Source organism: Bombus bifarius, unplaced genomic scaffold, assembly GCF_011952205.1.
Source record: "Bombus bifarius isolate JDL3187 unplaced genomic scaffold, Bbif_JDL3187 scf7180000008045, whole genome shotgun sequence".
In the NCBI taxonomy this organism is placed as follows: domain Eukaryota; kingdom Metazoa; phylum Arthropoda; class Insecta; order Hymenoptera; family Apidae; genus Bombus; species Bombus bifarius.
This window is the reverse complement of record NW_022884411.1, coordinates 183,030-196,322: the sequence shown is the minus strand read 5'-3', so window position 1 is coordinate 196,322 and position 13,293 is coordinate 183,030. Positions and strand designations below refer to the sequence as shown.

The window sequence follows — 13,293 nt, the reverse complement described above, 5'->3', positions numbered from 1 at the left end:
TTGATTGTCAAACTTCGATGCATAGCGCTACCGTAGATGTATGGCGCTTTTGACAGTTTTGAAGGAAGCTTTTTATCTTCAAGTACAGGTAAATATATTAACGATCATCGTTGTGAGAACGTCCTTCACACAAATTATTTTAATCTATCTTGTATTTCCTTGGCTTCGAAACTCTGACTTTAATACTTATATCAGAAAATTAATTATACTTAGTCCAGAAAATTAATCGTTTGTCAAATTTCTTTGTTAAATGTAAATCAAATTTAAGTCTACTTTATAGAAAATTAATTAATCCATATTCGCAAACAGCGATTTATTTGATGATGCAAAAATAAAGGACAAAGCAAAAAGAGACGTGTGATTCGTTGAAATAAATACTAATCAAAAGCAGATATGGTAGTTGTTCAGAAACATCGGACTAGAGAGAGTAGAAATTCCTTATCCTATTTGCGTGATGTCACAGTCTGATGCCAACTAGCCCCGCCACATTAAGCGAACGTTACCCGGAAATTACAATTCCCCTGCAATAACTCCGAATTGCTCCTGATTCCACATCGTCGCCTATCGTTCACCAGTCTAAAAATCAGCCTGGCAAATTGTGTCGATTTTATGATGTTATTCTATTCGACAGTTGCACGAGATTTTTCGATCTTTCTTCGAGCCTGTCGATAATCGAATACCTACAGGAGCTCGAAGCAGAATAACGCCTGATCTTCGGTTCGATCCTATCGAATATCGCTCTCCACTTGGGCCAACAAAATCTTGGAGACAGCTATATAATATCTGGTATTTTTTCTTCTCTTTTTTTTAATTATGTAAAAATGTATAAACGTTACGTACGAAATTTCAACGATCGAAATGTACATGAAAGTTAGCTTATTTTTTCGTAATTAAAATTTTGTTCGAGAACGACAGAGGATGACGGTGACAGCGGGGCACGCAATGAAATAGTTTAACAAGAAACAGTTGGTTGAATTAACCGCATATTTTCTCCGGCCCAATAAATTGGAAAACCGCAGGCGTAAGTAACTTAAAAAGCGGTTCGCCTCGTTTCTCAACTCAGTGCCTCTTACCCTCCGCCGTAGAGTGCTTAATTATTAGCGGTTCCGAGTTTGGATCGGTTTCTTGTGGTTGGCGATAACGCCACTAACGAATGCCACTTTTCTACCGGAGCTGCTGTTCTATTAATAAACTTCGTGGTAACGTTTCAACGCGGGAAAAGTTTATTTAGTCCAAATAATAGATTTCTAAAATTGTGTTGCCTTTAAGCCGTATAAAGGAAATTAAAATTATTTATAATCAAGGTCAATGCACATTTCGTTGGTTTTAATTATTGAATCCGAAAATGTCAGATAAAAAATGTCAATTCAAGAACTTGATATTGATCTTCAATACTCTTTCCAACAATATCTCTGTACATGAAATTGCTTAGTAGAAGAATAACTTCCTGTATGTCGAAACAGTTTGTTACGTAGTTTGCTACTAAAGCAGTAGAGTATTAACAGTATGTTTGTTGTATTATCATTGTGAATTATTCGCTTGTGCCAAAATACCTACACAAAATGTTCGACGCCATCAAGCGGAATAAAACGTTGGCGATTATGTGGCGATAGCCGTTGCTTCTCCGGTACCGTTAAATTTCATTAATTTTTTCGGTCCTTTTGAGAACTGGGGCAAAGCACACGTTTGGCGCATCGCTCGTATCCGTGATCCACGATCCGGCATCGTAAACCGAATACGACTTGAAGCTCCATCGTAATTCTGTTACATATAACTCTAAAGTCGATTCGATTGCACTGCACTGCGAGTTTATTCCCCTTATCGAGCTTTTCGGATAAAAATTGCTTGCCGATTAATCTTTCTAAACGGTATTACTTGGAGAAGATAAAGCACCTCTTGTGAAAGGTACATATTAGCTTTGAGCGCGCCCTCTATACTGTTTCAATTCAACGCTGCATAAAGTTATGACGTCCGTTTTGCTGTTTGATCAAAGACAAAAAATTTTCTTTTAGGAACCGCTGTCTTCGAACGTTCAACGCGTCTGCGCCGGAACAAAGCAAGGAAAAAGCTTCTTGGTTTACTTCGTTTCTAAAACAGCGAGCAGATAGAACGTCGGTTCGCCCTGAACACAATTCAATGGTTGGGCAAATTATCACACATGAATTATCGGGTACGAGATTTAAACAGATGCTGCGACAGAACAGCATAGCGGATCTTTTATCAGCGTCTGTACGAAGATTAATTATTCGCATTTACGATCAATCCGACTATTCTGTAACGACTACGAATATATATATATAGGATATACCGGAGTACCAGGAGGGAGCGCGAGGAGAGACAAAACGTGAAATAGGAAAATGGTAAAAGCAGAGCTAACGGAAGAGATATGGTAACGGTGTTAACAGAGCTACGATATGTGAGAATATCTTTGAACGTGTCAGGCATAATTAAAAGCAATTTCTTAATTGCGCGAATTCGTATTATCCGAGACGGCTACGTGGGAGAATGTGCAGGGAGCTTCCTACCGAGAATAATTTTATTGTTCTAAAAGAAGCACAGAGAACGTAACATGTTCGTTAAGATAACGATGGAAAGAAGGAAGAAGGGTAAAAAAAGCGATAGGAAGATGAAATCAAGAGCTAGCGAACACTTGTGGATGAAATACACCGTGGGCATCGGAGAGGGGTGAAACGAGCAAGTGAAAACGAAGAGAGAGCCAAAAGGTGAGGAAGAAATCGGTGCACCTAGCGGGGTGAGGAAAAGAAGAGGAAAACTATAGAAAAGAAGCATAACAGCACGAGAGACGGTGAAAGATGATCCGAGGGTGAGAAAGAGAGAGAAAAAGAGAAAACGTGTATGGTGTTCAGGAGGTTTTCGGTGGTAGAGGGGAGAGAGCACTGCACGGTACGGCACGGCGCAGGTGTGCGCCGGTAGCCCGGTCGCTGGCATGGTATTCCGCACGCCTTAGGTGCGCGTGTGCGCCGAAAGAACGACAGTATGAAGATCAAAGCGTGTGTGGGTGCGCCTGTGCGGCACACAGGCACGAAACCCTCCAGTTTGATCGCGAAAGAGCGACGAGAGAACGCCAGTACGGGCACACTAAAAGGAGATAGGGTTGGTACTACGAATCATAGGGATGGAGAGAAAAGGAGAGAGTTAGCGACATAGGATAAAGTGTAGTTTGGGCCGTGTGGGCCGTAGGTGTTGAGATAGCGAAGAGTAGGGATGAAACTGAGAGAAGATAGGTAGGCGAGTAGATAGATAGATAGGCAGGCAGGCAGGCAGACAGGCAGGCAGGCAGGCAGGCAGGCAGGCAGGCAGGCAGGCAGGCAGGCAGGCAGGCAGGCAGGCAGGCAGGCAGGCAGGCAGGCAGGCAGGCAGGCAGATAGGCAGGCAGGCAGGCAGGTAGCGATGCAGGCAGCGAGCCAGATGGCGAGGGTAGGAAGCAAGGTGGGCGGTCGAAGGGGTAGTAACGGATAGTAAGGGGAGTCGGGGGTGTTCGGTAGGGGATGCCGGAGGTGGCGGCGTACAGGGGGCGGCAGGCTGGTGGTGCGTCAGAGCCTGCAGTGAGCCCGGCAGTGAGGCGAAACGTTGGGCTCCGCGCGGGAGTCTCGTGGCCGCCCGCCTTTTCTTTTAAGTCGGGGTGCCTTTTTCCTTACACCCACCCCCGGCCCTCTTTTCGTCGCCCTCGCAGATCTACGGACCCATTGTCGCTCTATTTTCAAAGCACGCGAGTACCTCGCTCCGACTCATCGCCGTGATCGTTTCGCGTACGATCTCGTCACGGTTCGTTCTTCTGGTTCCGTTTCTTTTCTTCCGATCTCTTTTTTTTTTTGCCTTGATCTCATCGGTTCGCCATGAGATTAGCCGTGGAGAGATGGTCCGGGATGCGATTTGCAGGCTGATTGCATCGCATTTGCAAGAACACGCACAGAAGGGAAACTAGAGGGAAAAAGAGGAGAGAGAAACGGAGAAGGGGATAGAGACGGGATACTCGAAACGGGACGGTGATACTCGCGGAGACACCGTGAACGGCAGTTCGCTGCGGTACCGAAGGATCGTAGCAAGAAGACCGGTGGTGCGTGACCTCCGGCTCTAGCCACATGATACCGTGTTCGGTGCGTGCACGATCTCGTTACGGTTCTTTCAACAAGAAGAGGATATCGTGCGTTTCCCTGGTGATCATTGCGACGTATTGGTGGTATCGGTGGGTCGGTGCCGGTGTCGTTTGTCGCGGCAATATAATTCGGCGCTCGGTGGCAAAAAAGCAAGAATCGCGTTTCGTTTAGTGGCTGTTCGATGTCCCGAGTGAACGAAGAAAGGGAGAGGTGCAACGTGATCCGGTAGCGCGCCGCGACGTTGCCAATGTCAATGTTAACAGTGCTTGGAAGACGGTCACGGTGATATCGCTGTTGTACATACATGTATTTACGTCTATGTGTTTCCCTTGGCTCGACAACAGAACGGTTGCACGAGTGGATATAAAGAGTGTGAGAGGTAAAAAACGAAGAAAACAAGGTGCCACGAGCGTAGCACCGAAGGGCGGAGAACAGTGGGACTTTTGTTAGGGTATTCGGAGGAATGGTCGCGATCGAAGAGTTCGGGTGGATCGAGGAGGATCGAGAGGTCGAAACGATTCGATTTCTTGAAAGCAGAGGAACAGAGGTGCCGCGTGTGCTTCTCTTGCCCGCGACCTCTCTCACGCACCGCCAATGCGGCTGAGATCGCGCGATCTCATTGGCTGCAATCGTGCCGTGGTGTCGGCGATGGGTACGTCCAAGTTCGATGTTCGTGTTTGACCGAGGGGTACGCGTGTATTTTCTCTGTCACGCTTCTTCCTTTCGCTCTCTTCGAGTTCTTCTCCTCGACGAACGTTCCTTTGTCTTCTGCAGGTTTTCCCAATCTTCGCCGACCGTTTCTTCTTCTTTTTCTCCTTCGATGTTCTCCCGCAAATTTAACGCGTTCCTCGTGTAATCGTCTCTCGGTATACGTTTCGCGAGAACCGGCCTGCCAGTTTTCGTTGGAACGCGATCACGAACGCGTAATGCGCCGTGTTTATATTTCTCCGTCGTTGGTGTTGTGCCTGTGTGTCGTATCGTGCGATTGCGTGAACGGTAGAACGATTTCTCTGTGTAAATCATTCGGACGATAGCGATCGAGTGTGCGGAGAGACCATCGCAACTCCACTCTATGAGCGTTTCAAGACGTATCGGGTATCGTTATTCGCGGAAGCAATATACGCTCGAGTCGCGTTGAACCTAGACGTCGCGACCTAAGGAACGATCATGGTTGACTATCGCCGCTCACGCGACCGTCCAACAGTTTGAACTTTTAAACATCGATACACGATGTCGACGTTTGCTTAATGGTAAAACTTAGCCTTGTTACCGAGCATCTATCGAGCAATTCCAACGCGGCGTTTCATCGTCACGAATCAAAAGTGCGGTATTTCTGTTTGTTGTTCTGGTCGCGAAGCTTTCGTTTAAAACGTGAACCCGTTAGATATACGTGATAGCAATCGAGTGTGGTTATCTCGGCCGGGAAAAGGACGTGGCAAGGGAAACAAAGGGTAGGAAAGGGAAGGCATAATCAAGGTCGTTGATTCCTGCTTTGCTTCACGCGACCACTTACTTCGCTGCACCGGCAGTTTTTCATGCCACGCGAGCCGATAGTTCTCGTTTGACGATTTCCACACGTGTATATCTCGCTTTCACAATCAATACACCGTTATGACTATTTGCTAAGTGTCGTTAAAGCGCGTCGTGTGTGATTCTCCTACAACGCTTACGTCTCTCCTCTACTTTCTCCCGTCTATATACTTCCGCTTTTTGATTCTCTACATTACCTTTATCTCTGCTTTATCTCGTCACGAACCAGATGGACTGTTACGCGGTCACGAGACCAGTTTAAACGCAAAGAATGAAATTCTCGTATAATCTTTACTACCCTGGCCAATAACCTTGGCTGAGATTGTACGTACACATACACGCGCACACATACATACACACAACACACACATATATTTTTTATTCCTCTTTACGGCTCTATTCGGCTCGCTACGCTTATTTACTTACCCTTCGACCACTTTCTGCACTCTGTTCACCTCCTTCTTTTTATATTTAAGGGGCTCTGTTACGATGCTCGCCATCGCTTCCTCTATGTAATTTTTATATTTATCCGTTTTAAATTTCGAGTCAGAACTTTCCGAGTTCGTCTCGTCTCGCTGGATAGCGATATTGCCGAAAGAGCGATATCTCGTAGAAATTTCTCGGCCATACGTACACGTACGTTCGAGGAAGCTTGGATACGTTCTTGGACGGGGGAACGACTTAGGCTGTTCGTTTATAGCGAAATGCCATTCGCATTTAAGTATCTCGTACGGAGTTTCGAAATATATTCAGCCAGAAGACGAAGGTTCATACATTCGCGTTCGTCCTTTTTCAACCTACCGAGCAATCGTTATCTTCGATAGAGCCTATCTACTAAGCACAAGCCATAGTAACGCGATCTCTGTAACACCTCTGACTGTATCGCGCGGTTAATCGACCTCAATTCATTAATTTGCCAATTGGACGCGAACGACGTAATTCCGCCACAGTTAGGGAAAAGATATTACTCGGTTTGGATTTGTCACTTTGTTTATTAATTCAGTAGGGGTGGCTCTATCGCGAGCATCCAATTCTTGACAGAAATCACGATCCATCATCCTCCTGGCACGTAGTAGCTGGTTTTTTTATTCCACAGGCTGCCATCTTCCCCTTCGCGCTTCTTCGTCTCTTTGCATTTGTCTCCGTGTGTCTCGGCCCGTGGACGACGTTAGGAAACGACCTGTGGCGTTTCTAGCGATGCCAGTCACGCTGTTGTTCCTTCGTGAAAGCGATAATTACTGAGGCGGCGTCGGGAACGCCACTTCGAACGCCACTTCACAAAGAAGCTTCCTATTCTTTGGAACGCGTGATAATTCTTCCGTTTCCTTCTTCCGAGTCATACGTTGCGAAAATTTTCGTACGAGTAGACTATTGTTTCGCCTTCCCACAAACGATAGACTCTCTGGTATTGTCGATTCGCCGTTTTCTCTCTCCTTCTGTCCCTCGAACACACGAGATTCGTTTACGCGTTTACAAACGATTTTTCTGCAACGATTTAGCGATATCCTGTTAGAGGAAAATTAACTGAAACGTAGGATACGTGCGAACCGACTACTTTAACTTGCTTCACGATCCCGCAGATGGCAGTGGTTCGGTCGAGGCGAGCAGCGGGCATCGTCGCAACTAATCGGCAGTAAACTCGCGCGGAAATGTCGATCCGAGTCGAGAGGCGAAGGAAGATCGAAATCGAGCTTGTGCGTGGCTACGGATCTTCGTCGTGGAGAACAACGACCGTGTGGCTGGCTTCAGGCCAATACAAATCTAGCTAAAGGGTGAACGTGAAAACCAGGTGGAAGTGGAAGGTGGAAAAACAGAAGGCAGAGAAAGGGAAGACAGACAGAGGAAGTAAGGAAGGAAGACCGAAGACGTTTCATAGTGAAATATTCGTGCTTTTGATTATATTCTCGTGTGCGGTGCAAGATGCGCTCGCGACGCCGTGACGGCGGCTGAAGGACGAAGAAACCGAGTGGCTCGTACAGCAGCCCTCGATTCCACCTGCCGACTCTCTTTTTCTTTTCGTTTTCCACGTCAACGAGACGCCGCACCACTCAGTATTCTTCTTCGCTTCGTCGCTTATCTCCTCGGCTTCACCGTTTCGCCGCCCGACAAAGGTGAGGAGAATCCCACGTGAGAAACAAATCAAATCGCGAAATACTTGCATTGTTCGTAGATTTTCGTTCCGTGTCGTTTCTTTCGAGTTGTTGCCGTTCTTTTAGTATTAGAACGTTCGCGAGAAACAGACGTTCGCGAGCATCTCGTTCTCCCAGCAACCGATGGTCTTTGAATTTTTTTTTTTTTTTTTTATTTATTTATTTGGATTTTACAATTTGTCCAGTAGGACATTTGGTAAAATATTATAGCGGTATACTAATATAACATGTGGGTGGCTACCCCCAGCGGGGTACCACCATCGTGTTTGTTAGGTTATGTCCTTTGTGAGATCTGTTGGGTGTTTCCTTTTTAATCTTCTTTTTATGCTTGATGTGTCGACCGTTTCCGCTGCCAGCCGGTTTGGGTGCGTTGCTATTCTTTCTCCGTACCTTCTTGCACTTTTGTTAATCTCCTCCTTGACCGTTGATATTCCCAGGTCTTTCCGTATGTCCTCGTTCCTAACGTACCATGGCGCGTTTACTATTGTTCTGAGTATTTTAGATTGCATTGCCTCTATTTTGGTTATATGGCTCATTGCTGCTGTTCCCCATAGTGCTATTCCCTATGTTCTTTGAAAAGTGTGTACCTAGAATGTATGGGGAAAAGTAAGCGATGACGAGTATACTCGTCGAACACAGTGTGACTGTTATAATATGGAATTAAGTTGTAACGAAATGACTGTTTTATTTTTTTCATTTTATTATCGACAGGGCTCGTCATCAACACGAAATATCGTCATTTCTTCGTGACGAGTATACTCGTCAAAGATGGCTGACTGGTTAATACTACGGTCCACGCGACTTAAGCTCAGAGAGGGTTAAATCCGGCAACATATTGACGATACAAATGTTTTCGCATAATGCGATTAGGAACGATTTTGAAAGAAAGTAAACAACTTGGAAACAATTTTCCTTCGATGTTCCATAAACAAAATATCGACAAATATTTTCGATTGCGTTTTCTTTCTTTGAATAGCGTGCAGTTGTTTCAATAACACGATCCAGTTTCTTCGAGCATCCGAGTCGCGTGTTTCGCGTTAATCTAGAAAAATGTATCGTCCTTTTGGTTGCTGGGAAGAGGAGAACTCTGCGTCTAATTCTGCGGCAAATTTCGCAGATCGCGATGTGAAATAATTGCGCTGTCTCGAGTCGGAACTTGCTGGAATACCGATCCGTGGATGTCTAATCGCCAAAACGTTCCGTTGCCACCGAGAAATCTCATCGATCTTGACAACTTTCCCGCCGGAATTAGACCATAGTTTGCCCGGGATTGTCTTACACTTCGCTTTGTCTTCTGCTCGTTCGATCGATAGCAGCGTCGATGGAATTGGAATTCGTCGCGGCTCGGCAAATCGAAAGTTCAGCCGGTTCGTTGGCTGGTCAACCGTGCTACCGTAGTTTCCATCCGCCCACAAATTGATAGTTCCCCCTTCGGCCAGATCGTCGTTCCTTTGTCGCGCGACAAGAAATCTCTGCATATAACGAGATTTTTCCCGTTCGTGAAAATAGGAGCGGTCGGTGGCTCGTAAATTCGGTCTGGCCATTTCCTCCGCCACGTTGTCCCAGCTGAATTACGACTGCCAGAAATGACATTAATTCCACGGAGAAACGAATTAATTTCGTCGGAACCTGGTTAGCGTTTATATCGCGGTACAATTGCTTGTTTTCGCCTTCGTCGATTTCGCTATATTTCATCTACGCGGCCAATTCAACGCGAGCTGATGTAATCGATGTAATCGAGCGAGTCGCATTCCAAGACACGCTGGCTGCCTGTTAATTGAAAATCTTCAATATTTCCTGGTTAGTCGGACGCGACAAGCGCGTCGCGTCCACGCAAAATGTCCGTTACGATATATTCCGAGCAGAATTTCTATTACAGTGCAAAAAATAAGCGAAGCAACATAAGCTGTAATTTTGATTATTATCGCGCGAATATCTGGATATTTTGCCGAGTGCGAAACACACGCGCCTGATTCGGAAGCTTTTCCTTTCGCGTGTTTCAAACTCCGCTTCGTGTCGTATAATATTTCGTATTCGAACGCGTGCACTTCTGATCGATGCGAATATTTTTGTTTAATTGGCACATCTTGTGGCAAGTTCGTTAGAAATTTTCGAGAGTTATCGTATCCCTGATTTCTATCGTGCGAAAGTAATTAGCGTCGATTATGGTACACGAGATGGTACACGAGGCGATCCCGTTTACAAAGAGGCTGAAAATTTTATGAACGCTCCTTGTAGGAGTGTCACTCAATAGCTTCTTTGTCTTCGAGGCTTCTATTTTATAATGAACGACCTTAGGTAAATAGATATAGCTAACCTTTGTCTGTAGCCTGGAACTCGAGTTCGTCACTTGCATTGTTTACGGCTTATAATCTTCAGCCTCGATTTTTGTATCTCTGCGGAAAATCTGAAATATTACGCACGCTCTTGTCAAGAGACACGCGTCGCGAAGTAGCTTCTCGACTGATGAAAATTCATGGAATCGAGTGCGGGTTCGGCGTCTTGTTTCGCTCTTCGTTCTCCTCGCCTCTCGGGTTTGTCTCGTGTTCTCTGCAGAAACCGTAAGATCCAAGAGCAGTTTGTCGACTTTCGATTGCGATACGATGGCATACGGTATGTAAAATTGAATTGCCGACCGTTACGAAGTTTGACGAGCCTCGGCGAACGATTTGGCGTGATGGTTAAACAAAGTTCGAAAGCGGTGTATTTCGGCGACGCGAGGCTCGGCTGGTAGTTAGACGAGCTGCGCGACTAAGGCAGAAGTCGGACTCGATATGGTTAAAACTTTGTTGCATTCGCTGCAACGTACTTTGCCTAGACTCGAGAAAAGCAGGACGCAGGGATAAACTAAAAAGCGTGTTTGTGTTCGCAGCGAAGGCCAGGCAAAACACGTGAGAAAAAACCTGAGGCGACACGGAGCCACGAAGAAACGTAGGATTGGAAAAGGAAGGGAGGCGGAAGGGAAGAGGGAACGAGGCGAAGCCGAGAGCTAGCAAGTGGAAAAAGAGAAGAAAAGGAGTAAAACACGGAGGAAGGTATCGTCGGAGGAAAGCTGCACCAATAGCAGAAACAATCGAAGAGAGAAACGACCAGGTGGTTCGGCAACGAGCTTTTTCGTTCGTGGAATGTGGATCGGGCAAAGGTGGTGCGGGGCCGAAAAAGCCTTGTGAAGAAACTAAGGATTAGATGGTGGAGGTGCTGGAGAGGCGGGCTAGGGAGCCTACGGGGCCGATCAAGGCACCTCGCACCTACCCAGGGCCTGGCAGCCCTGCGAACCGCGTCCTCGCTAGAGTACACTCGCAACCGCGTCGGCGGCTGCGTCTCTCCTACGTTCTTTTCCACCATGATTTCTTAATTTCAAGGCTGTTCGCTCTTCTTACCGATTGTTATTCGCCGCGGCAGCAGGCCAAAGCAGGCGAAGCGGCGCAGCTTGCTTCCAATTTACTACCCGTCGAGGACATTGGTCGCGCGGACCTCTTCGGCTTGCAGAGGAGGCTGGAGATCGAGGTCGAGGCGCGTGGCGCCGCGAGTGCAGTTGTCGGCGGCGGATACGAGCACGCGGAACGCTCGAATTCTGAACGCGGCGGTGGCGTATCGGATCGGCTACGGATCGAGAAAAGGTGCTGCGAGCAGAACAAGGTGACAAGGGGGGAGGATAAGTGGTGGTGGGAAAAAGTGGTGCCGCAGAAGAGAGCAGTGGTTTCGGCCGGGCCAGAAGATCGTGCGGAGCCCAGGAAGGGCTCCTTAGGAAGGAGCGAGACTGGCGAGCGCAATGTGGCAAAGCGGCGGCATGGGCGCCCATGCGGCCAACAATCCATGGATGAAATTAATGGGCATTGTCCACAAGGAGAGGAGGCATCACGATTCGGGCTCTGCCGCTGCCGCCGCTTCCGGTGTTCAGGGCTCTGCGACTACTGGCAGCAACGACCGGACGCTCAATCAGTGAGTCATACCACTGCTACGCTTTTCTTTCTTCTTCTATCTTTTTCTTACCTCTTTTAGTTTCCTTTTTATAGAGCAAGTTTTTAGCGCGCGCGATCAACTTTACGCCGTAGAACCGACTCTAGTTTACGACCGAACGGAGCGGGCTTTCGCCCGAGGTAGTTCGTATTCAACGAGAGTCCAGCATACTTTTTCAGCGGAGAGTACTCGAATGCGCTGCGTTTGTTGGTTTACTCCGCTTTACGAGTTCGAATTCAACAGCCGTTTTACTTCCGCACAAGCGCGACCATGTGGCGCTAATCATTTTTATAAGGAAGAAGGGAAATCGCGTTTTCCAAATTAGCCATCGTAGTTTCCAGGCCTTTCTCCCCTCAAAGGTTTTAAGCGAGAATCGAAATTACGCGGAAAATCGCGGTGATAGCTTTCACGGCTAGAAGAATACCTCGACGTTTCTTACTATCAGGCGATGATTAATCGAAAGCAAATGCGGATAATTTAACATTAGTTTTCCACTCGTTTAACTGGCCTCTTTTTATCTCCTCTCGCGGGGATTGCACAGCCTGTCGCGGCAATTTAATAAATTACAACTCAATCGCGATATCAGCATCTGCTACGGGATCGAGCTTCTCTCACCCTCTGCTTCTTTCGTCGATACAGCCGCGCAATGTTCGATTCAAAGAAACCAGCATCCTGCTACGTGTTTCGTCCTTGTTCAAGAGAATCGTCTTTAGACGACGATCTCGAGCAAATCTCTCTTCCGTTTGCTCACACGCGTTCGTAATATCGATTGCACGTTTGGTCGCTGGCTATCGAGCTTGGTCCAGCCGTGTAATGAAACCGTCAAGTGAAAAAGAGCACTCGAGAGGGTAAAGCACTGCTCTTTGCGTTGACGAAGAGTTCTATGCACGTAGCTTATCGGCGGTAGCCTGCCGCGTTGATCGCACGGAAATATTTCTCGTGGTCTGGCATCGGACAGCAGATTAAAGGTGAATCGCGCAGGGAAGGGGTGGCGAAAGATATCTCCGATATCGGAAGCGTCTCGAACAAAGCTGATAACCGTGTACAATGGCTTTGGCTTTATTTGCCCGAGCGACAAAACTCCTGCAGGATCTTTTGATGGTTCCACGTCCTCTGCCTCGATACGCCCATCGGGGCATTGTCGATTTTGAAAAATCCGCGGACAAGCATCGGCCTCTTTGTTTCTCTTTCGCCTGGTTTTCAACGATGCCGAGTGTTTTCCTCGGCACCGCTCTAACAATGCCACGTCGCTTGCTGCTCCACCACTTTCGCAACCGCTGCTGCATACAAACGCAGCCCGTAAACGTCGTATCGTGGCGCAGCAAGTCCGCGTGCTGGAGCGAGTGTTGCTACGATTAAAAACCACCCCTACGCTTTTTCGCTTTTCTTTTCTTCTTTCTATTCGTTTGTTTTTCGTTCTCCAAGGGTTTAGGTTGCCACCAAAGCAAACAACAAGCAAGGGGTACGTGGGAGGGAAAGGGACACAGGCATCGCTCCTCCGCCATTCACAATGCTTCCTCCCCTTTTTCCATTCA

General features: G+C 47.1%; 1 protein-coding gene across 1 annotated transcript in view; it reads left to right on the top strand.

Moving 5' to 3' along the window:
• Positions 1-3,552: 3,552 nt before the first annotated feature.
• Positions 3,553-13,293, top strand: part of LOC117207662 (G-protein coupled receptor moody-like) — a 70,560-nt gene continuing 60,819 nt past the window's right edge. The window contains exons 1-3 of the mRNA XM_033448066.1: positions 3,553-4,770; positions 7,229-7,759; positions 10,671-11,740. The gene's annotated coding sequence lies outside the window, so the exon portion shown is untranslated. The remainder of the gene's footprint in view (positions 4,771-7,228; positions 7,760-10,670; positions 11,741-13,293) is intronic.